This window comes from Gasterosteus aculeatus, chromosome 12 (assembly GCF_964276395.1).
Source record: "Gasterosteus aculeatus chromosome 12, fGasAcu3.hap1.1, whole genome shotgun sequence".
NCBI lineage: Eukaryota > Metazoa > Chordata > Actinopteri > Perciformes > Gasterosteidae > Gasterosteus > Gasterosteus aculeatus.
In genome coordinates, this window is record NC_135700.1 from 18534990 (window position 1) to 18559968 (window position 24979).

General features: G+C 43.9%; 1 long non-coding RNA gene across 1 annotated transcript; it reads left to right on the forward strand.

Annotated features, from left to right (window-relative positions):
- Window positions 1–454: 454 nt before the first annotated feature.
- On the forward strand, window positions 455–15169 carry LOC120830913 (uncharacterized). Its single transcript, XR_013451586.1, has 2 exons — window positions 455–634; window positions 14487–15169. It is a non-coding gene; the product is annotated as an uncharacterized LOC120830913 (long non-coding RNA).
- The last annotated feature ends 9810 nt before the right edge of the window (window positions 15170–24979 follow it).

Sequence of the window (24979 nt, forward strand, 5' to 3'; positions counted from 1 at the left end):
GTATTAACAGTCTTAACTTGTAGCAGTTTGTTTAATTGGCTTATCCTGATCCCAACAGCCAATCCATCTCCATTCTCAGGTGGAGGGGCGGGGCTTATGCGGTCAGATTCAGTGGATCGGAGAAAGGAGTGTTGGGTGAAAAGGTAATAGTGTAGAAGAGCAAAAATGTTCATAACTTAAGGGCTGACGACCAGTTAGCTTATGGTTTGGACTGTTGTGGCCTACAAGAGGCAAGTATGAGTTGTTTGTGTATTGTTTGCTATACTGTGACTTATTGTTGTAGTGTAAAACTAGGTGTGATGCTACTCGCGAGTAGCCGTTAGCATTAGCATACTACCCGTTAGCTTTGACTTCACACTGTTACCTGTGTCTTTTGAATCCAGTTATTGAGACGAGTTGTTGCTAACGTCAGATCACCCTGAAGTAAGATGTGGACTTGTTGTTTATCTGATTCAGGAGATGGACCTTTGTGACCGTAAGAAAGCATCGGAAAGCGCCTTTGGACCGCAAAGGAACGGATTCCCGCGTCGGCGCGTGCTTCTGTACGCTGTTGCTGCTGTTTCTTCTTCCGCGCTCTGCCTGCCGTCCATCGCTCAGCTTCCCCTGTTTTCCCCTCTGAATTACGCTTGTATTTGTGAGTACTGACTAACTTTCACGTGCCTTTTTTTGTTTTCTTAAATGTCTTTGAAGGCCCTTTACTGTACAAGAATGTTATGGCGTCCTTATACCCAGGGCCCATAGTACTATTACACCCACCACATTCACCCAATTACTGTATAGCTACATGTGAAGGGTTTTACACAGTTATAAAAAATGCCATTTGCAAACAAGGTGTAAAGATCACAAGGTTGTGCCTGAGGTATAAAAACTTAAAGAAAAGAAATTGACAAAAAAAAGGAGGCGACAACGTGTCCACCAGAACGAATCCTATTACAAAAAAAGAGTAGAAAGAGACAGACACAGTGCGACACGGAAAGAGAAAGAAATTAAGTTAATTTCATTATATCAAAATCTTATTTTCAGTAAAAAAAAAGAAACTGGAAAGGTGAGTTAACAAGAACAAGTAATATTTAGATTTTATTAGTTTTAATGAAATTAATTTAAATGGAATTGGAAAAAGTTTGGGAACCATTGTAAGTGTACACCACATCACCACCATCAGATGAGTAAATCCAGACCAAACCACCTCACTTTATCTATTTGTGTTTCGAGCACACCTGCTCGCACGCACACAGCCCTGCTCAGTGTGCTGTGCGTAGACTGGAGTGGAAGAGGCACCTGGTCGCCTGCGGTGGTTATCTTTCATTTCAGTCAGCAGCTTGTGTTGGCTGACAAGATGGCCGTCACTATCAAAACACCATCGGTGTTCCTGCTGCTGAAAGGCGCTTTTGTTTTTACATTCTTCTGTTGTGTGAACACTGTTATGGTTTCCTCCGGCTGATAATTACAGCAGCAACGTGGACGTTTTCCTTTGCATTCTCACACAAACGCCTGCCGGGCCTGTAACCTGCGTCTGTGTGAGTGCACGTTTTTAGACCTTGACTTTAATAGTACCTGACACGAATACTTTAGCACAAAGAGGCTATAATCCGCCAACATTTTTGACTCAGGAGAAGGAGAACAATTGTCTTGGCACGAATGGAAAGGAGAAGGTTTTTGTTTTCCCAGAGATAATTTGAAGCAGGTAAGAAAAAAGAGCATCATAATATGATTGCCAGGTGAATTGAACGAGCCCCATGGGCCGGGGGGCCCTCTTTGTTTTTACAGCAGCGGTGGCTGGGACCGTTTGATGGATCCTAATTGGACACATATTTATTGTGCTAGGTTCAGCTGGAGTGTGACGGGTATGATGATGCCACAATTAGAACCATTAACAGGATTGTTGTGCTGGCCGCCCTGAAAAGTTTTTTTTTTTTTTGTGAATGAGGAGTTTATTTCTCCCTGCCACTGTGATCCCGCTTGCAAAGCACAAGTGCCCGGTGGCCATGTGGAGAAATCGGCTCACGCTTGGACGGAAAAGGATGATGGAGACTTGATATGTCAGTTGTCGCCCGATGCAGAAACAATCCTTTTAGACGATGAAATAAAAATGCCAAGTTATGTGAGACAGACCGCAGGGTGAGGAAACTGCTCTTTGAGATGTCTCACCCGGTGACTGACAACAAAGTTATCGCCACTAATGTCTTCAGGGCAAAATGTGAGCAGTCACGGGAAGCATTCAAGACTGTCAGAGGCAGAAGAGAACTTATAGCTTGTTTAGGGCTTAGCAGAGTGTTGTGACCGTAGAGGCCTGTGTAGCAGCTGATAGGTTTGAGTGTGTCTAACCCTGTGATCTGTGTGCTAACATTGGCCTACTGGGGTAAGATCAGTTCCTCAACTCTCTGCCTTTGTCCCCTGTGAAGGGAGGCTTACCCAAGGACCCCCTGTTTACTCTGGCCTGTACAATGCCGATGTCTAAACTCCCTTTGTCGGGTGGATTTAGGCTAGATTTACTTCAATTTGATCTGGGAGGGCCCCTTTTCATCAATCTGGAGGTCTAATGCCCTTAACTGGCTTAACCTGGCTCCCCCTGTGAGCCCGGGACCCTCATGCCCACAATCTCTCGCCTCTTTGCCACTGCTACTGATCCCCGGCTCTTCGCCTCATCCTCAAGTCCCCTGAGAATCCTCAGCATCCCTGGGTTGGGGACACCTGGAAGTCATGTTTAACATGTCATGAGCATGCCATGACTCTGCATAGAAAATCAGCGAGGCACCCATTCTGGGTGTGAACAATGCATGCGTGAGGAGTGGACCTTCTAAGATGGGACAGGTAGATTGTTTGGACATAGAAGTGCCAGAATGCAGAGTTTAATATCCACCGTGATGGCTTTTGCTCATGAATAGAGATGAGATGCCGGTATGTTCTTTTTACCCCAGGACTCACGACATCTGAGGGGAGAGTGCTCTCTCTCTCTCTAAAAGCGGAAGCTATACTCTTTCAGAAAACACGCTTTCTAGACAGTTAGAAAGTGATAAAAGTGTGTATTTTAGTATGGCTTTTACCACAACTGTCAAGTATCATCCTGCACTCTGTAAGGTGCTGAAAATCATCTGTTGATTTTTCCACACAAGATAGTTTTCTTCACCAACCGTATGATCCAAGTTTGTAGTTATCCAGATACGTGGTCCTTTTGAGAACTTTACACTGGCCGTCCTTCCAGATATGCCGCCAGTCTACAGTCCTCATGATTTGACACAGCCAGGGGTGAGCTAACCACAAAATGGTCTCCCGTTGTTGCCCTGTGCAATTTAAAACCTACCTTCCCAAATTTTGTATTCATGAGACGAAAAAATATTCTTTTCAAAAAGTTGTTTTGAATTGCAAATTTCCCCAAATCAGCACCTAGCAGAACACATTGGTGGAAAGTAAATGCAGGGACAGTATGGCGCTTATCCCCACCCCTGTAAGCTTCCCCACACTGACACGCTGGCTGCCAGACTGTACTCTGACATGTGTGCCCAAATTGTCATGGCATAATTATGTAACCTAGACCATCCAGATTATTTAAATGCCTCCGAAAAGTGTCATCTCCAGTGCCCGTGAGGCTCTTGAGACCTGTCACCTACTGAATTCGGAATGGTTACATTTTGAGGATGGGTCTTTCTTTCTCTCTCTCTCTCCCCCCGAGCTCGGCCTAATCCAGAGGCACAGCGTCACCGCAGCATCAGTGTTACCTTTGATGGGCCCGGATTAAAGCAAATCTACATTCCTTTGGTGGATTTCAAACGCTGCCTGAACAATGACGCCAGCCAGAGGCGAGTTAATGAGGTCTGCGGTGGACTGGCAACGAGTGACTTTAACATCAACCTGATTAGGTGCACAGATATTATCTCTGCACCTCCCTCCTCCTTTGGCTCCTCGGCTCTCACTGTGCCTCTGTCTCTGTCATCTATCCCGCCACCTCACCTCGGCCACTTTCCTCCTTTCAATTTTCTCCCGTCTCCTCACTTTTGCTTGGTTTCTACTCCTCTTCCTCTCCCTCTCTCCCCTTTTCTCCCGCTCCCTGGTGAGTGAGGCCTAACTTAATTAGTGGGCTGGAGTGTGAATGTGCCTTTCACAGGGTGTTAATGAAAAGCTTTGCGCGCTTTCCCTTTCAGTGTGTTAGTGACTGACTGCACCCCTCCTCCCCCCCTCCACACACACCTCCCACCCTTTTGCCTGCTTTCTCCTCTCCTCCCTCCACTTCTCCTCAGCTCTCCTGACCGGTGGGAGGTGTTATTACAGGGGCTGTTGACTCTCCGGCTTTAGGTTCTGGGTCTCAGTTGTACTGAGCTCATAGCTTAATTAAACATGCAAATCTGATCTATCGAACACGTCTTAACAACCTCTCTCGCTGTAGCTGTTATGTCGTGTCACATGGTCTTTCTTTCAGTTTGAGATCCTCTTTTTTTGTAATCTAATTATACAATAGCCAATGATATGAACATGGCCGAGGTGAATTGAATTTAACATATGACTGATTGATTTTTGGTGAAACAGTGTTTGTGCAGTAGTGCTGGTTCACATCCAGATCAATCATTGATCATTTATACTATGAATATTGCTCAAAATTCAACTGTTGCTCTCAAATCTACTGTCGACAGAGATGTGCTTGCTTAGTCAATTCATCAAAATCTGCCCGTCGTATGTGACAGATACTTTACTTTTGGATTTGGATGGAGCTCCAGACAGCAGTGCATTTTGACTTTGCTGAAAAGGTAATAGCGTACATATTTATTCCTAGTTTATGTCACCGACATTCTCATATTATGGGTGCCTAAAGTCCATCACCACACACTGGCACAATAGTAAAATGAGCTAACATATTCATCTGTCACCTGTAATATCTATCAACACTGCTTTTACTACACGCTTGGGTAATGGCCGAAATACAAAGTGAAGATGAATTAGAGACGACTTCCACCTATTTCTGTCAGGCAAACTATATATTACATTAGCAGTCGATAGTAGCTCACGTAAACATATCTACAGAGAGCACATTCTGTTTAAAAGTAAAATATTCCTAGTCTTACACTTGTGTGTGGCTCATATTGCACTACTTTGCTTCCAAATTATTTCAGTTAACAATAGTGTGGCTATTCTTTTTTTGTTTTATGTAATTTCATGTAATTGTATAAACAAATCTCCGTCCCCGGGCCTCCCAAACCAAACCAAAAGTTAAACGCATCATTGGTTGAAATGTGTTGATGATTGTAATATTCATAGAGTTTGTGTTGCATTTTACATTTAGCTGTTTCCACTGTCATGTACCAGTCAGTCATTGGCGTTTGATGAAGCTGTCTCTCTCACAGACGGACTTATGGCAGCTCCCAGCCAGCGAGACAGCTAATCCTGTGTTGCAGGGATGTATAATGATATCCCTGGGCGCTATAGGATGTTTCCCTCTGTATGGTGCCAGCTTCCTGGCCCTCTGGCACAACTCTTTATGGACCCTGGCCCAGCCCCAGCACCCCGACGCCAGCCGTAGCCTTTAGTGGAAGGACAGGTTTTGTAAGGCTTCGCCTTGTCACTTCCAACCAAGAGAAATACAAAGCAATGACAAAAAGAGCAATTTCTTGGCCATTGCTTGTCATCAAGCTAATTGAGAAAGGAGGGCATGTTTGGAGTCTGGGGACGGCAGACAAGTACATGTGGTGGCAGGGAGGGGTCTGAGGTAGGGTGGTGGGGGGGAGGGCATTCTTGATTGGCAGTGGCCATGTGGGAGAGCACTTTCGTGTGTTTGCGTGTGCGTGAAATAGTGCACGCCTCGCATTTGTGTATGCGTCTGGGTCTGTGTGCGGGATAATCCTGGAGAATCTCTCTCTTTGAAGGGGAACAGATGTAGATTTACATATGTGGAGGGTCCCCAGCCTGTGATGAGATTAGCTGGTTGGGATCTTTCTTCACAGCAACTGGAAGGTGCATATTTAATAAATGCCTGGAGCTCGGCTGGGGCGTGTGGGGCTCGGCCCTCCGAGAGCCACGGGACAAAGGCAAGCGAGGCCCACGGCAGGCTGGCCCATATGGGAACAGGGTTGCTTACAGATTGCACTGGCCTTTCATTGGTTGGACGGGGCTTTAAGGGTTTATATACAGAAAGAGGGGTGCACTTGGCGGGCCACTTCTGCGTCCTCGCCACAACGAGAGGTAATAAAGGGATTTTGAGCATGTTGTGACTCATCTGTGCGATTGTTTGCTCACTAGGGTGCTTGTGTGTGCGCGTGTGAGAAAGAGACTGAGCAGAAGGTAAATTTGCGTAAAAGTCTTTGTGTGTAATACGACCGACAGTGTTTAAACAGTATAATATACAATATACTAAAGCAAAAACATAAATAACCACATTAAAATAGCCTAATTAAAAAACATAACATAACAGTGGCAGTGAGGAGTTTGTCAAACGTGATTTGTGTGCTCATAACTATTTATTTCAGACATTAAAGCACCTCAGTTGTTTCCCTCTCTTGCGTCAGGTCTGTTTGTCGAGCCTTGTTTGCACAAAGAACAAGTGTCCCCGTATTTTCCCAACTTCCCACTGGACTACCAAGAGCCATTTGAACAAGAAAGGAGCTGCCGTCTAACAAGCCACAGTAGATGCTTATAAACCACGACGGACATCACAGCTCGTGTTCATCTCTTGTGAATCCCGACCTGTTAATGGAGGAGTCGTCCTGCACAGATTTTGGTGTAATGTTTTTGGCAAGTTACTGTTGTTCAATAGTTTTGCTACACAAAAAGCCAAGTTAATAAGTTTTAATACTGAAACAAAGTCACAAGTGTAGTACATCTGTGAAGACTCATATATATGGCCTCATTGTTATCGCTCATCTTTTTTTCCCTCTGCTGCTGTATTGATTTTTTTTTCTTCTTTCAATCAGAGCATACAAAGATAAAAAACCATCCAAGAAATCCTCAATCTTGTTCTGAGACGATCCCGATGAGCTTTTCCCTTTTCATCGGGGGAAGCAGCTCATCTTTTTTAAGGCATTTTTGGAAAAAAAGAGATTCGGAGCATGCTGTAATTTCCATCTTTCTGTTACTCTCTCTAGGTTTGTGGAGGGACTGTGTCCACTCACTATGGTTTGATCATCTTTGTCTCAAAGGGAAAAGGGGAAAGTGAGGTGGAGTAAAAGATGAGACAAAAAGCGATGTAGGAAGAAGCTGGACGCTCCCTGTGGTACTCTCTTTGCCGGCGCAGCTCGGCATAATTCAAACATGTGTGTGAATACGTGGCGCTTTAACTCTCAAAGGCAGTCACTGAGGGTAAAGTGTAGCGCCAGATCCCAGCTCTTAGGTCTCTAGCTTGTTTATCCCAAATCCCAGTGTCGAGTGGAGCTGGGAGACGTGAGCTTCTTTCACTTTTGCACTTCTGGAGATGCATTAGAAAGAACAAACAACCGGCATTCAAGGGGGTTGGGTCGGGGGAGGTAAATGGAACCACATCACTATAGAGGAGGAGGAGGAGAGGATCATATGAGAAGAATTCATAAGACAGTGAGGCGAGGTTATGAGAATTTGAGGTTAAAGAATTGTAGAGAGAATGTGGAGGTGGGGGGGTAATGATTGAGAGGATGAAGGGGAAGGAGGAGAGAGACAGAGGGAGTGTATGGGAGGGCTTGATTGGAAGTGGGTAGGGTGGTGTGTGTGTGTGTGTAGGGGGGCGGAGGGGTACCCAGCATTCTTAGTGGATGTGGCAGCCCTCTGTGGACCTCCTCACACAGACACCGCAGCTAATGAATCAGACCTGGTTTCTCCCCGTCTGAAGATCTACGTCTCTGCGCTTGCAGAACAAAGCACACCTCCATTAATATTTTAGAGTTCTTTTTATCTCCGTGCTAACACCGCTCAACATGATTTTTTGGTTGCGAGACTGTGAAAGAGAAATATTGGGAAAGATGTAGAGAGGGAAAGCAAAAGATGGGGAAACTCAAGAGAAGACCGTCTGAAAGACCTTATATTCTAATGATTTCAACTCTGTGAATGGCATGAAAAAAAGTTAAACTGTAATCCAAACTACTGTACAAACAGTATGAACATACAGACGAGAGCAATACATGCAATCCTGTCAGTGTAATTGCATTCAAGATGCAGTACTTGATACTAATACTTAAACTACGAACCTTGTCAGTGCCGATCTTTACATGTTTTTGTACACTGCACAGCTTCCGTTTGTGGAAATTGTCATTCCCAGCATTACTCACGGCAGGGATTTCAAGTGTCTTAAAGTTTTCCACAAATCTAGCCTCAACAAACTGTTGTATATTATCGAGGATGCTGATCTTGGATTTCCTGTCACTTTTGTGATCCTTCATCTTGCGCCTGTTTCCTCTCTTTTCCCAGATACTTCTTCCTCCATCTCTTTGCTCAGTCAAGGTGCACCATTCCCATCGAGCGTCTCTCAGATTATAACCACAGGAAAATCAAATAATTTTCCCTCAATTAAATTATCACACTGTTAACCTTCGGAGGGGCACGGCCAATAAGGGGGGGGGGTAATCCATAAGAGCTATTGGGAAGTGCAGAGCAGCTGCTTAACCATCCCTATTACAGCGACAGGCAATTGAAGCACTTAATGTACAATTAAATTAAACCTACTACTGTTTAACATATCCCACGAGAACCTTCCACTCAACTCATTTGTGATCACCTCCTGGGTGACGTTGGCCAAAAGAGGGAAAAAAAACAACAACGACAAAGTACAAAGTCATTACAATTCAACATGTATTCTAAACATTGCAGTAATAATGGACAACAATGGTTCCTCGCTCCCAGAGTTTGCTCGACAGCGAGATCCGCAAACACAAAAGGAAGTCCTTCCAGACACCCTGTCTCAGAGACGTAGATTAATTGCTTCTTTGTACCCAGAAATGGAGGAGCAGCGGGCCGACCTGCACGCCGCTGCCAGCGGCGTGCAGGTCGGCCCTGGGGAACTGCGCATTGGAGAGAGGAGGGCCGAGGTTGTGCGGGACGGAGCGGGTGGGGGTGTCGCACAGAGCCTGAGGTGGAGAGGTGGTGAGGTAAGGGTGAAGGGTGCCGTCAGGAGCTCCCAGGGCAAGCGGTCGTGGGCATTCGACTGTGAAAAGTCATTCAGCGGGAAAACGCTGAGCATCCTTTATTTATTTGTGTCTGAAATATTTATCTGTCACGCGGGCCGTTTTATAATGGGGCTGTCAGTCTCCTCTGCCCACTCAAGGGTGCGGACATGTTGCCCCGAGCACCCGCTGTGGATCTCCCGTGAATAATTGCTGGAATTTCACTTTTGGGAATGTTGCACTCTGACCCTGGAGCTTGTTGTTTTTTTGCATCAAGAGAAAGGTAGAATGTTTCAAAAGTATTCACCGTAAGCTTGCACACATTTCCGTATGCTCTCTCTCTCACACACACACACACACGCACACTCACACTCACATACACACAAGTTGGCCAATAAATAATTCATCCCTTCACTCCAATATGGAAACCCAATCAAGCTGAAAATCCCTGTCTTGCTGCACCTCTGAGCTGCCAGGGCTGCTGGTTAATGTGATGCTCAGTGTTCTAATGCGTCGTTGTGTCGACTCTCGAAGCGGAGGCCCCCTCTAAAGGAACGTTCACTCCCCAACATCAGTGGAAAGTTTAATCTGGTGTAATCGCCTAAATGAAAGCCTACTTGTGTATTTCACAGAGAGATGTAATGCCGAGTGAACGACAGGAGCCGCCATTTTTTGAATTGTTTCATTACCGCCGTCTCTTCAGGGAGAGACGTGCAAATGTGAAACCCTGTCAGGCGGATAAAGAGACTAAGCACACAACAACAATACAAATATGTTTTGTTGAGGGCGGAAGATGGCTCTGATGAGGGGCGGGTCAGGTGGGAGCGCTAGATGACACTCTGCATCTCATCTGTTCACACTGAACCAGTTTAGTTTACATGGGCTGGCTTTCTCTTTCATACTGTTCCAGTATTGGACGCACTACTTGGAGGTTATGGTGGTTTGCTCAAAGATACTACGGTATCTTAACAAAGGTTCTTTCAAAGATGTATGTCTGCCAGATAGATGAAGATATTGCATTCTCTGCAGGTGTACACATATATTTGCCCACTATACATGATGCATACTGAAGATACTTTGCATTGCACATGTCCACCGCATAAACACTTACAATTAAGCAAGTGAGCACTAAACAGTAGTCCGGACACACGCATGCACACCGAAATGCAACGCCAGGAGTCTAAGCATGCATAATTAAGATGTACCTTGTTTGGAGAGAGTGCATGTCGCCTCTCGATGTGCACACCCCATCCCCAGAAAGAAGCTTTGAATAATGAAAAGTGCCACCTATGCAAAATGCAGGAGATGAGTATGTCTGCCTGTGAATGTGCTTTGTGGATATTTTTTGTGTGCGCTCTTGTGTCTATATACGATTGTGTGGTAGAGTTGTGCATATGTTAAAATGTGCACATCTCCAGACACACAGCCAGATGGAGGTGTGTGTAAAGGTGTGTCTACCTAGGATGATGGAGAGGGAGGGCTCTTTGTCATTTAACATAGTGCTACTAGGACCATATGTGAGTGCATGGAGCTGACAGCTGAGGCCCTGTGCCCCATCCACCCCCCCGTCCTCCCGCCCATGTCCTCAACCCCCACCCCCCCTCCCTCTCCCCCGCCTATCTTCCATGACTGACGGCTCTTGTTGTCCCGTGCAGCAGAGGCACAAACACAGACACGGTCTGTGACATCTGTCGGGAGCCATGTCTTCATCACAGTCTTTGTGCTGATGATGAGCCCTGAACGGGACAGGGTGCAGGCTACTGACAGCCTCATCGCCTCAGTCAACACTACTGGATGTGTTACGTCCTGAAATGATTGCTCTTAAATTTAGGTTCAACTCTTATTCATAAAATGTATATAGTCCAGATGATTCCACAATACAACGCTGCATATACCAATAAGCAAGACACAGTGAGTGGGATTCAAGACCAATGTCTCGTGTCAAAAATGTGACATTACATGCATTTCCCATAAAATCTGAGAGATGCTGCCGACGTGAATGCTGCTCATAAGTCATTCAGTTAGGAACTGTCATCAGTGTGTCCAATCCTTACAATGAGTGCATTTGGAAAAGTCAGTAACAGCCTGGCTATCATTATTTGAGGATTAATGAACATAAAACCACCCCCTAATGTGTTGACATGACAACAACAAAATTACCTCAGCAATATTAATGAGTGGGCAATGGTGGGCATTGAGAAAGGACACACATTTTATTATAGTTTTTACCTCATTCCCATTTCATACATTGATGTACAATCAGTCATTCGGTTGTTAAAACACAAATAAGCTACGTTTGTTTTAATACACACATCCAAATACCTCATTAAATTATAGTTTACTTGAAGGGCTGAGCACCCGCTCATATGTAGTTGTCACTTCTATCTCATTCTTGGGCCCAGTGGTCTACAGTAAAGTGTGCAAATGTATATAAAATACAACGTTAAATGATTCTGATGGAAGGACGTGTGCCAGAAGCTAAAGGACAAGGTTGACACTGTAGAACAATCGCATGAATGATGTTCATTCTCAAGTCACTTTGGCCTTGGCAGCGTAATGAGTGGAAAAATGAAGAAAAAAAATCTTTGTTCTCCTTAGAAAGAAAAATGACATTTATTTTCCCTATAAGCTACAAAATGTCAAGTTGGCTAGATGGTCTCCAGGTACAGCATTGCGGTGGGATCCATTGTTGTGGGTGGGAGCGTGAACCCCACGGTGATGGGTCACCATGTCTGCTGGAGCAGAAGCAGGACAAGGAGTCGGGACAATCGAATGGACTAGAGCTGTACTTTACGGGGTCAATAGCAGTCCAGGTGGACGAGAGAAAGATAAAGGAAGGAAAGGGCATGGATTGTGTTCGGAGGCTTCACTTGGCCCATGAATTAGTAAAGTGGAAAAGTAGCTAATCGTGTTCAGGAGCTGGTTCCAACATGGGGGTAAGAAGAGTGGTGAGCAAAGAATCAGGTAGTGGCCAGTGAGAAGTCCTCTTGGGTCACGCTGTAGGGAAGACCCCATTAATCTGCTGCCTTCAGTCGTTTATCCTTATTATCAGAAGGGTTAGGGACAATGGAGGCTCTTCTAACATGTTGTTTTTCTTTTGAGCAGGACCATGTTTTCTTGGAGGGCATCAGGAGGACACTGTGTTGTTTGCACAATAAGAATTTTTCAAGGGATAACATTTTTAGACTTATACATTTCTTTATTGAATTCTAGCTGTGAAGATACAAGTAGCAATATTGAACATGTAATTCATAATAATGTATCATTATGTTAATTACCACAATTTGAAATCAAATAAACTTTGAAAGCAGTGATGAAGCTGTCTATAGGAGGAGGAGGACAATGTAGAGAGATTTGCGACCAGATCATTCAACACGTCAGCAGCAACGCCTCCATTTTTCTATTCAAATGAGCCAGTTTTTTCCCCCCTAAGCCGCTAACCTACAAGTGAAACACATTTCACCACTTGGAGTATGGAGTTTCAACTTTGTGACTCGAATACAATTTACATCTCAAAGACCTTAAACACTTTAATCGCTTATTGCAATAGATATTGAGAAATAATATTCCTGACTTCTAAGGGTTACATCTTTGAAATAAATAATCTGCACAGTGTTAAAATGATTTTCCACCACATTAATGTTTCCTGTTTTAACAAACTAACATCCATCCCCCGCACCCAGCCACTGAAAACAGCTCCCAAAAAAAACACCCCACAGGCGTGGACGAGACATAATATCTAATTAAGTTTCAGAGATGCATTTTCATTTGTTAATCACTTAAGTGCTTCGAGGATAACCTGATATCCAAAGGTCTGGTCCCTGTAGCCCAAAATGTCAAAATGCAATTATATGCATGATTAGCCTGACCTGCTTCTATAGCGCCCTCCCTCCCCGCCTCTCGCTGCTGGAGAAGCTGACAACTGCTGGCATGTTTATTTTGATGAGATTAGGTGAGGAGGAAGCCCCCACTGTGTGCAGCAGTCGTGGCACCCCCATCTGGTCACCGGCGGAACTGAGACAAACCATCTCCAGTGAGTCGATGGAGATAAAGCGTGTGTGTGTGTAGGGGGGGGCGGCGGGGTTGGAGGGGGAGAGAGCACTAGCTCAGGTGGGGAAGGTAATCTTTCAATCTCCGTTTAGCCTTAGGAACTGTGGAGAAAAACAGAAACAAGTGGAAAATAAATAAATAAAAATGTAACAATTTATGCTTCTTAAAGGATAATGTGATCACAAATTATTAATCAAATCATCTTGATCCGGGAGGGATGAGTGTGTGTTGGGGGGGGGGGGTTACTTTGTGGTGCTTAGCAGAGCTCCAATCCTCCCTAATCTGATTGTGTAAAGATAAGGCGGCTTTAGCCTCACCATTGTGCGACTGTGATTAAAGGGGGCAGGAGGCACAAGGCTTTCCATGGTGGTCATGGAGACAGGTGAATCTCACACACAGACTCACGCGCCAATGCCGCTACGGATACAAATGTCGTTTTGAGTACACTCACCGACGTGCACAAACACACAAAAGCACACAGAGGAGGCCGGGATACTTAAAACACATCACAGCGTGGATCTCATTCATCTCATTGTCGCGGTCTGCACACCGTCACACCATCGAGACATCTACCGGCACATCTTCACTCTCAGTGTGCGTAGATGTGATCCATTATCTAGAGATTTACTGGTAAAAATACAAACTCTTCATTTGAAACAATATCAACACGTATTTCTTAATTTGATAATTATTATTTCTGTAAAACTGTGGTATAATCCTGATAAGCAGATGTTTTGTGTGAGGGACCTCTACTCTACTTTTGTTACAATGTCACTCACACTTAATCGGAGGCAAACACACACTTGCCCATGCCCACTCCACATCAGAACTTTCTTTTGCCGTGAGTCTCGTACAGGTCTTATGAAGTTGGCCTGCTCAGCCTAATTGGGTGTAGATTTGAGTTTGGAGTTAATAGATTTGAAAAGGAATATCTGAGGAAGTGCGCATTTTGACAAAGGCTGCAGACCGGGATGCATTGAGCACATGTGTCTCTGGAGATTGGCGTCAGGTCCCTGGGTAGCCCATTAGAGAGTGCAACCCCCCCCCCCCCCCCACCTCTGACTAACACCCCCACCTCTAGCTACACGGCGAGGGAGACCACAGCACCCAGACGCAAAGTAGAATATTCATGTTACACTACCGTGTACGTGTGATCCTTCAGTCGGCCTAAGCACACACCGAGATGCACACAAGCATGTACGCTCAGACTAACACAACACTCACCCGGCCACTGGTACATTTGCGCACGCACAAACATGAAAAGGCCCCCGTTGAATGTTTGAAATCAGGAAAAAAGAAATGACTGCATCATCTATTTGAAATAGTAAACAGCATGTTGAAACACAGAGGAAATAACCAGCTGGTTTCATCTGGTTTTCTCTGCAGGGTACTTTGTGGCGTCTGAGCACCAGAACCAGCACGGACAGACTTTGACACACCAATGCAAAGGGTCTCTCCAACAGGAAAAGGCTTGCGAGGTGTCAGAACGCCAGAAGGCCCTTTTACAGTGCCACATCAGAGAGACAAAATAAAGAGTAGATTGACCCATGACCGGAGCCATTTTCACCTCGGCACGGACCACCTGGAAAAGCAATGAGTTAATGTGAACTACCATTTATGCAACTTCCCCCCCTAGCCCCTTAACTTAGGAGCAATTCTGCTGTCACTCAACTCTCAAACAAAGCTCAGTGTTTGGAGAGATTTACAGGGGACCTGCAATAATGTAAGTCAGTATATTTACTACTGTATGTACAAAAATAGCTCTTGTATATTTTCAGTGCAGTGCTTCACCTACCATAACATTGATGGCCAAGATTGTTTAAAACTGGTGAATGAAAATGTTATTTTTTTAATAAGCTGAACATTATACTTCTAAACAGAACTACTAGCATAACTGTCTTTAGCTGTTTTATTCAGATTAAAAATACAGCAGTTCTGTGTAAAATGAAGCAGCAAGAATGTGTTGTAAAAGTCAGCTGAAAAAGAGATAATTAGTTCTATCATATGTCAACTGTTGTTTCCTTGATGGCATCAAGAAGAAAAAAGTGTTCTAAATTCTAAAAACTCTTATTATCTTTCCCCTTGTCTGTAATGTTCCACCACCTACTTTGACCTCCTTCAGTCCTGGCTTATTGAACATTGCCTGGGAGGACTATCAATGCGAAACCAGGCCAGCGCTGGGAGATGATGAAATCCGTCCCCCCGTCCTTCCTCGTGTTGACTTGAAGTTTCACAGGCTGTTGGCAGGGCCGGCGGTTGGAGGCGCCGTGGGCTGCGAAGGCTTTGAGTGTGACCTCATGTTCCATTCTGTTTCTATGCCGCTGCGCCTCGGCTCTCTGTCTTCCCCGGGCCAATACTTCACTGCAGCTCCAACAACTGCTGTAGGACACTGAACATCTGTAAGCCACCGCTCCTACGCGGCCGCCTCTGCTTTCTGTGCAGCGAGTGTGACTTTGCAGCACGGCCTGTGAGGCGGTGTGCAGCGCGCTTTGATGCCGGCCATAGCTGGTACCAGTTGCGAGCCGCCGCGTCCGTGTTTGCACAGCTTGCCTTTTGCGTCGGGGACTTTTTCTGTGCCGCACGTCTGTGAGAGCAAATGAATTAGGAAACTGGTGTGTTAACTATACAAGAGAGAGTGTTGATATGTTACAAACAAAACTCCTCCATTTCCACCGCAGTGTTTGCTTCAGTTGCCGTCACATTTTCACTCTCTAAGCAGGGCGGGCTCATGCTGTCAGAAAGTGACTGGATTCTCGCCTCTTCTCAGCCAATCACGGGACTCGACTGTTCTCCATTTTTCTTTTTGTTTTGTCGCGTCAGAGAAACACCGTAAAAACCTTTTGTAGTGAAATCTGCGGGAAAAAAATGTTTTATTAAGCGCCTTATGTTTATTGACTTCCCTTTCATGTCGGTTCTTTTGTTCTGCCTTTGTAGTGGCAAAAGATCTCTTCGCATCATCATTTGTGAGCAATCTGAGATGTCAGAGGTGTCCTTTTGATGTAGGGCGTAGACCTCATACGAGGCACCACCTGTGCGGCCCCCGCACGGCGCCCGCGGATGTTTAACCGCGCTTGCAGCCTCGCAGATGTGTGCCTGGCTGCAAGTGGGTGGAGTTTTTCTGTGTGCGTTTGCGTGGGAGCGTGCACGGACGTGTAATTACAAGTTTCTGTGTTCAATCAGCCACCTACAGCTCCTGTTCCACGGGGAGCAGACTGGGCGTCGAAACATCCCCGTTCTTCTTCTTGCCGCACCTAATGACTGCAGAATGTGCGACAGTCGGGTGCCGATTAGTCGTGCTTGTTGCTGCCTTTGATCCCGCTAATGCTGCGCACAAGTTCAACAAGCGCACAGTTTGTGACGCTTCAACACGGATGTACACAGATTCTTTTTGGAGTCCCTGAGAATCTGGGCTGTTGACGTGCATCAAGCAGATGACCTCAGAAGTGGTTGATGGAGACAGAGAGAGAAGACAATCTTACTCCTGTCTCAAGGGTCAGTCTTCATAGTCATTCACATAGTGTTAATTAAATTATGGAAATTGTCCCTATATATGGGAAGCTAACTAAAGGGTCAATAGATGACCCTTGATAAATTATAAGGCCTCCAAACATGAACATAATGATTTTTAAGAAGAAGAATAGTCTTTTATTGTGGATTGTAGTGTAAATCCCAAAGTTACTCATATGTAACTTAGATGTAGAATACACAACTACTGTCTCCAATTCATGTAACCATGAGATTATTTTGACTGGAGGAGTAAACCAGACTTTGTCACATTAAAGGAAATGTGAGGCGACAAACCACGGCCCCAATGTGTTTGTCATTAAGCTAGATAAAAATAATAAATTCTCAAATCTTAAGATGCATCACAATTGGCCCTAAAAAAAATTGAATTGAATAATGTTTTACCTGCTATCGTTCTTCCTTGGAACACTTAGTTGTTTCCACCTGGATAAATTATGAATATTTCAAATGCAAGATGCTGTCCATCTCTCAGTAACATGTGATATACAGTATATATATACATATATATTTAATGTCATGCTTCGATGTCATCTGAGGAGCCGAGGCGACAGCTTTTTCTTGACTTATTAATGCTTGTTCACTAATTAGTTTTAATTATCTTCGAAAATCACAGATTAATGAGGATACTGATATATTTATAACATGTTTACGCCACCATGTTTACTCAAATGCAAACAAGCCATGAAAATGATCTATGCCTTAACATTTTAAATGAGGCTGGTTTGTTTGTGTTGAATATCTACAAATGATCTTTTAAACATGCCATTGGTAGAACTTCTCTAAAGTCACTCCAGCAAACAAGCAGAAAGCCGCTACCTGGGGACGATTCCTCGAATGCTGCTAATGAACAGAGGAAGGGAGACAACAAACATGTTTTCTTTCCTTAAATCTCCTGGCCTTGGTTGTTTGATATCAGATGTGTGCCAAGACCTCTTGTGGTTTGGCGCAGTGCAGAGGGGAGACTATAAAAAGAGCAGCTATTAGTCTGCAAGTAACAATAACTCTGTGGCATTCTTAGAATGAGTAATTATATATACATATATATATATATATATATATATATATATATATATATATATGCCTTACTTCCATTTGTTTGGTACTTAACAAAAAACAAAAAGAATACATCATTTAATAGTACTCTCAATGAAATTATATATATATATATATAATATATATATATATATATATATATATATATATATATCTCCCATTTCTGTCCTACCAACCTGCCCACTTGGAGCGTGACAAAAAATAAAAAATAAAATTGGTGTAATATTTCTTTCTATCCATTGATTGCGTCTAAAAATAAGGAATTTTGGGGGAAACAGTCTGTGACGTGAAACATCAAAACAACTTACAAAATCAACCACTGTCAAATCTCTACATTGAAACATAATTAAAACTAATGGAGTATTTTGAGAATCTATGTAGTATTACAAAATACACTATTGCGATACTCAAGCATGGATATTTTTCTCACACCCTTGTTCCTGTAAGACAGATGCTCTATAGACTGAATACATGGTAGCTACACACACACACACACACACACACTCCCGCACACTCTCCTCCGTCGGCAATCGGCCTTCCCCATCCTCTCTACTGCCACCTGTTACGGGGAAAAGGTCCTGCTGATTAGAACAGGCCTCTCACTGAGTGCCATCCATCATCACCCAACCTTCCGGCCCTCCCTCCTGATCACTCCGACTTTCGCACACACACACACTCACAGATGCGCGCACAAACAGGTAGCATAAACGCACACGCAGAGACACACACACGCTATCTGAATAGTTCACATTGATTGAATCAGGATTAATTAGCTATGAGGTAATCATTGGCCGCAAACAAGGCTGTATGTCAAGAGAGCTGACATTTAGTCGACACAAGAGGGGAAGGGGGGAGGGTGTGTGTGTGTGTGTGTGTGTATATTGGGAACTGTGGGCAGTATTGCTGCTGTTTGCAACATTACAGAGTCTGCTCCTTCTCCATTGTCGGAGAGAGGGTCTGACAGAGGCCTGGTTGGTTGTAAAAGCAAGCTGACAGCTTTGTTAACAAGTCCGAGCAGATGAGAGGGATTATTTTATTTCATGGCATGAAGATGGTTTTGAGCAGACAGCACTCAGTTCGCTCTGGAGTTTGTTGGCTTCCAGTTTGCTTTCAACTTTTCATAAATGTCCCCGTTACACAGTAGTAGGCAGTCGTAGCTGTCATTGCTTTAATATCCATGGTGCAAACAATTTAGGTTTGCATTTAAATTGGGTTTGTGCTGAGCTGGGACTGCGCAATGAATGAGTTTGTGCCGTAACCTTAACAATAATCACCAATCGGTCGTTTCTAAGGGTCTGCATATGTATACCTTACAGTACTATATAGCATATCTATGCTATTGCCTTCCCGCTTCCGTTCTAGCAAGACATTGTATTTATTTGACATGTGCATCTTCCACCGATGATTAAAGCATGCGTGTTCCACCCTTCACTGGTTTCCAGAAGTCCCAGCAGTGTCTGAAGGTAAAACATTGTCTTCAGCTGATACATCAGGTTAACTCGATTGTACGGATGGTTCCTCCGGCTGTGCCAAGGGATTGTGTTTGAAAATAATCTACGTTTTATCATATTTTTTTCATCATAGTATTCGCTAACTGAACACTCATAACAAGGTCCAAGGAGCATTTTTCTAATACATTTTAATTATACATCTCTTTGTGCCCGTGTTTGACATTTTTCTTCATAGCAAAACATGCTTCGAGGATGTGTGTGAGACCTGCTAACACAATAGAGCACCAAGCTAATTATGTTGCTGTCAATTATTCATCGGTGACTCAGGTTCGCGAGCTTGCATACAGTTTCCTCCATACCGAGTGTGTCTCAGAGGCTTGCTCACAGGGACCACAGAAGAAGTTATATGCATCAATATTTCATAGTTAATTACGCCACCAAAGCCACTGACTTTAATACTCCTGGAGAGGCGCTTGTGGTGGGTTTTTGCAGCTCATTGTTGTTGGTGGTGGAGCGCCGGATGAATTAAAAGAACAATATGGATGGTCAAACTGATACTGCCGAGTAAAACATCAAGAAAAAATTCAAATATTCACAATCTATAACGCCGTTTAAAAAAGGAAAACACTTTCAGAAGAAGCTATTTGCTCGCTCTATCTTTTATAAAAAGTCTCTTTATATTTTTGTGTCCAAAAGTTTAAAAAAACATGATATCAGCGGCCTCGTTTCATGTATCCCAGTTTACAACAATACACACACATGCAATCACCCTATTGTTTGTCTGCATGTGTTTCACCCACAACTGAGTCCACCTGTCACCACCATTATCCTCCAGGGGCAAAGTTGGGTATTTGGAAGTGGGCAATGTTAGTTTAGTCCCGCCTCTGCGACTAATCACCTAATGAGGGCATTAGAGGAGTGTTAGGGTCACAGTGATTTGTATTAGCGTGTGTGTATGGGTTTGGTGCAGGTGGTATCCCTTGACACCCAGGGACCCCAGGGAGATATTCGGGGGGGGACCAAAACTAGCTGTAGGGCCTAAGCTGTGCCCAGTCAAAACCTGCTTGGACGGTGATGGATCCCTTGCCCCGGGGAGAATGGCCACAAGAGCACTTAACCGTAAACTCGCACAGGCAAACACACACTGCTCCACAGACAGAGCGAGAGGGATCCGAGTCCCAGACACAGAGCAGACACGGCGCACAGCGAGGTGGAAATGAGATGTTTGGCTTGATGATGCGTGACATCTGTAATGCATTCTAATTCTCCCCATCGGAGCGCTGGTCTTTAAGAATGATTGATGATGTTGTTTCATCGTCCCAGTAAACACGGCTTAATAAATGAAGACCATGTCCGATCATCCTTGAATCGAAACACGGCTTCAATGATTCAAAATGAATTCAACATTGTCCGAAAACTAGAAAACCAACATGCAAATTCTCCTCATTTCACATTTCCAGGAGTACTAAATCCGCCCATTACTCAATGTCTTTTGTTGAGTAGCATTGTTTGGACAGTTTTTTCCTTAATTCATATAAAGGAACATTAAATTCCATTTTCTTGCCACGTCTGTGAGCGATGTTTTGTGTGATTCCTCGTCTGTCTGGTGTGTGTCATTTTGTATGCCTTTGTGAGTAAAACTGCTCGTTTGACTGCTCGGTAGATGGGCCGGGGAGTAGCAATTTCACAATCATCACATTGCGCTTTGCAGACAACATTATTACAGATGCGGTGTGGCCAAGTCTACTATTATCGTTACTTAACCCTAGTGCAGTTGCCCTGAACACAAGCCTACCATTAACATTACACGTTAATCACCCATGCAAGCAGCCTGTTCGCTGTTAAAACGTACGCTGCACGTATTTGAACGCATTTGAAACCAGGTAGATGGTGGATGGTGCTTAGAAAGAGGAACGCATGCTATCTGCATGGAACTGACGCGCTGAGTGTTTGTGTGTGTCTCTCCTATGGGTCCATTTGCATTTTGGGGTTGTTGTGGCAGATTGTGTATTCGCAGCAGGAAGGCTTCTTAGCAGAACTTCAGCTGCACTTTTGTGTGCTAAATTCATAACACACTGTATACAACTCACCGCCACGCTATTGAACTGCTGTATTGCATGATGCTTTACCCATACAGTATATTCAGAAGGTACAGTTGAAGGCAGTAGACACCGTGCGGCAGCAGTAGCTATGTGTCAATAACCCGAGACATGAGTTGACATACGCAGCAGTACAGGGAGCTACTTTAATCCTCTGGGGAGGAGGGCACCGAATCCATAACAGGCCTAGCAGTCAGTGACATCAGAGGATCTTGTGAGGTTCCTCCACTGGGGAACATCACCTCACGGGACCCAGAAGTTGGGGTGTATCTACTCAGGGGAAGTGTATTTTCTCCATATGCTGAAGACATTTTGGCAAAAAAGATAATTTTACCGTCATCTTTGCAAAGAAAAACCAAACCGAGCCTTCAGCTTTTGATACAATTGACATTTTATGATTCATGTGAATTAATATAACTAAAACACATTTTTCTTTCAGCAGCTTTTAAGGTGTGTATACATTCAGTACAATTTCACTGATAATGTAATTGATGGACCTTTTGAAACTATTTCTCTATGTGATTCTCTCCCTTCATTGATTTCATAGTCAGTCTCTAAAACAGTGATGACTGTAAACAATGAATGACAAGTATGGTGATTCCCAGACAGGAAGTGGTTCCAAACGCCCCCCCCCCCCCCCCCCCCCCCCTTTGCACAAAGCACCGTTAGCTGTTAACCATTATTTTCAGTTAATATGCTAAGCTAAGCTCACTGTGTCCATCTTTATGGACAATGGACAGACTCTTCCAGCTATTGTCGAGACATTGCAGTCTAAAATGTTGTTAAGCTGCGTTTGTTTTCTACTTTACAGCTTTAAAAAGTTGAGTAATGTCTTATTTTGCAAGTACAACATAGCAATCCTTATTGTGGTTACACACACCACCATTTAATGGAGGGAAATAATGAGCAGCAGTTGTTGTGTCTTGTCAAGGAACAAGTGTTCCCACAGTAATTACTAGGTGTTTACTTTTTGTGATAACGAGATCCTGCAACCTGCAAGAAATGGTAGGAATACACTATTTATAGTTTTGGCTAAAAGAAGAGGAATCATGTGCAGAAAGACTGTATCGACAGGAACAGATAGTTGATGTGGTGAACAAAACTGACACAATAAAATTAGCACTTGCCAGACAACGGGACATTCTCCACTACACGGGTTACAGATAACACATCATAGGAATAGAGAATGACAATGCGACTGCACATGCTTGCCTTCAGTGTTGGTTTCTTGGCCCAAAGCCCAAAATGAAGCTACCACAAAAAATGCATGACATGAAAGTTCAGGTTTTGTAGAACAGTGGGTAGCTTATTAAATCCTCTTTGATCCCGCTGTCTTTGATATCTGTGCTCTCATAAAGAATTCACTTTCAGAAGTAAATATAGGTAGTTCAGAGAGACATCATGACACACACCCCTCATTCCCTTACAGTCTCTTTAAATTATACAAAACAACCTTGGGAAGATATGCAGGTCAAAAACAAAAAAAACCCTCTGAAATGGTTTGGGAATACTCCGTCTCTTGACTTGGTTTCATTAGAAGTTGGGGAGATTTGCAGGTTTTGGGTAAAATGTAATCTTTTTTCTAAATGTCCCATCAGTTTGGATGCAAAAGCAGCCGGAGTTGGAGCTTTTGCTTAATGCTGATTAAAGCATTAAACGTACCAAAACTCAACAGTTTAAGATTATTAAATGCATCCAATTTATTTCACAGTCTAAACATAAATGTTTCTTACGATTATCACACAAGAGCTTTAACACAGATGCTCCACCCGTTGTGATGCCTCATCCCTAAAAGTTTGTTGGTTAATCATGTGTGAGAAACTGTGTATTTGTATATTCATGTCTGTGTATGTGCGCTCTTGTGTCGATGTGTTGACAAATGTCAAGGGTTAGCTACGATGAAAAGCCCTCTGACCGTGACCCCGTCCCCCAGTTGCCATGGTACCTCTCTGTTTGTAATTGTCCTAGTTTTCTGGGGTAAAGATAATGAGCAGCATCTATCAGGGGTCTGCCACCCCTTCCTGTCTTGTCCGAGGCTTTACCCTGACCTGGCAATGCCACCCTGCTGGGCCCACATAGCCGGGGGTGGGCGGCAGGCCTGTTTGTTTAGCTTGCCCGAAGGATGACACTGTGCCACGGAGACGGAAAGGTCGTGGCTGCCCCCGACCTGACCTCTCACCCGTCCTTCTGCTTAGTGCCACAGCGCCGGGGGTGTGATGACTGGATAACACACATTAACTCACAGTAAGATAAATGAGCACGCACACATGTTTATCAGCACATAGACACACACACGCACGCACAGCCACAGGCAAACAGGGACCACGTAAACCCACACAGTCAAATAAAGTTTAAGACGATGTTCTTTTTCGTGTCTCAGCTTCTTATTACATTTTGTTACCATTTGATGAATAGAGGAGTTTTAGTCCACGTTTGTTGTTTTTTGATAGAAAAAACCCCAAAAAGGTTTCCACAAGGAGAGATATCTACTTGTGAGTGAGAGTTTACTTAATTTGAACTTCATCCTGTCATGTCAGTGGAGCCAGGGATCTTCAGCCCCCGCGTCTTTAAAAAAGTGCAAACCTACTTTTGAAGTGAGTAGGTTGGAGAATTGATAAAGAAACGAGCGGCTGTTTTGATATCCAATTATTTCATTGTTCTCTCCTTGCTCAATATGGCAGGCATTTCCACCGTGCATTCCAATTTCCTCGGTGCAGATCAAGAAAGGTGCCAGATTAACTAAAGAGACCTTGCTAACACAAAGGGAATTCCTAATTTAACAAGATGTCATTTCTCATTGATAAGCTCTGTCAGGATTTCCATGGCTCCTCTTTCTGAATAATTAGGAGGTCCGGGTTTGAATATATACACACAGACTTCAGGAATTGTTTGATACGGTGTACAATCCGCTATTTAATATTTCACAAACTTCCATCTTGAAACCATGAATCTTTGTAATAGTTTCTTTCAACTTTTTCCAAGATTCTGCTCACATGAATGAAGAGAAAGTTCAAGTTTATCTAGATCTCGAGTTATGTACAGTGTGTTGCAGCTGGTTAAACTCCTCTCAGTCTGTGTTAGCTGATTTTAGACCTCTAATGGGCATCAGGAGCCTGAGGAGACAAATATACATCTCATTTTGAATATCCTCTAATATGATTCACCATAGAATTGTCTGCACGGAGAATTTGGGCCTCACACGGTGCTTGACTTGTACATTTGCAGTGTCTTCTTTTTTTTTGTTTGGAGCTCTCAGAGCATTTTTAGTGTCATCATTTAGGCTTCATGCTGCCTAAGTCAAATTGAGGAGAGCCCTTATGATAATGACCCTCACCCTCCCCTGAATAGTAAATGACATTACATCTTTTCCCCTCAATTTGAGATTTTAAATAGATTAGTTTCCCAGAATAATGTCTGTTAGTAATGGGAAGTCTTCAGAGGCTGGGCTGGAAATACACATTCACACATGGGCCCCACACACATGCACCCTGCTATTATCACACTCCAGGGGAAGTCTTATTAATCTTCAGACTGTTTTTTGCCCTTCTTTCTCATTTAAAGGCAGCTCATGAACAATTCAGCTTCTGCCTGCTAATGGTGTTTCACAAGGCTCTGTGGGATATCTTTTATACATCAATAAGGGCAATTATCAGCTTAACTGAGAAAGCTGTGTCGCCAGCTCAGCCAGGCCCCGTTCCCGTGTGCTGTACACCAACGTACTGCCTTGACATGCTTTAGTAAAGCAATGCAA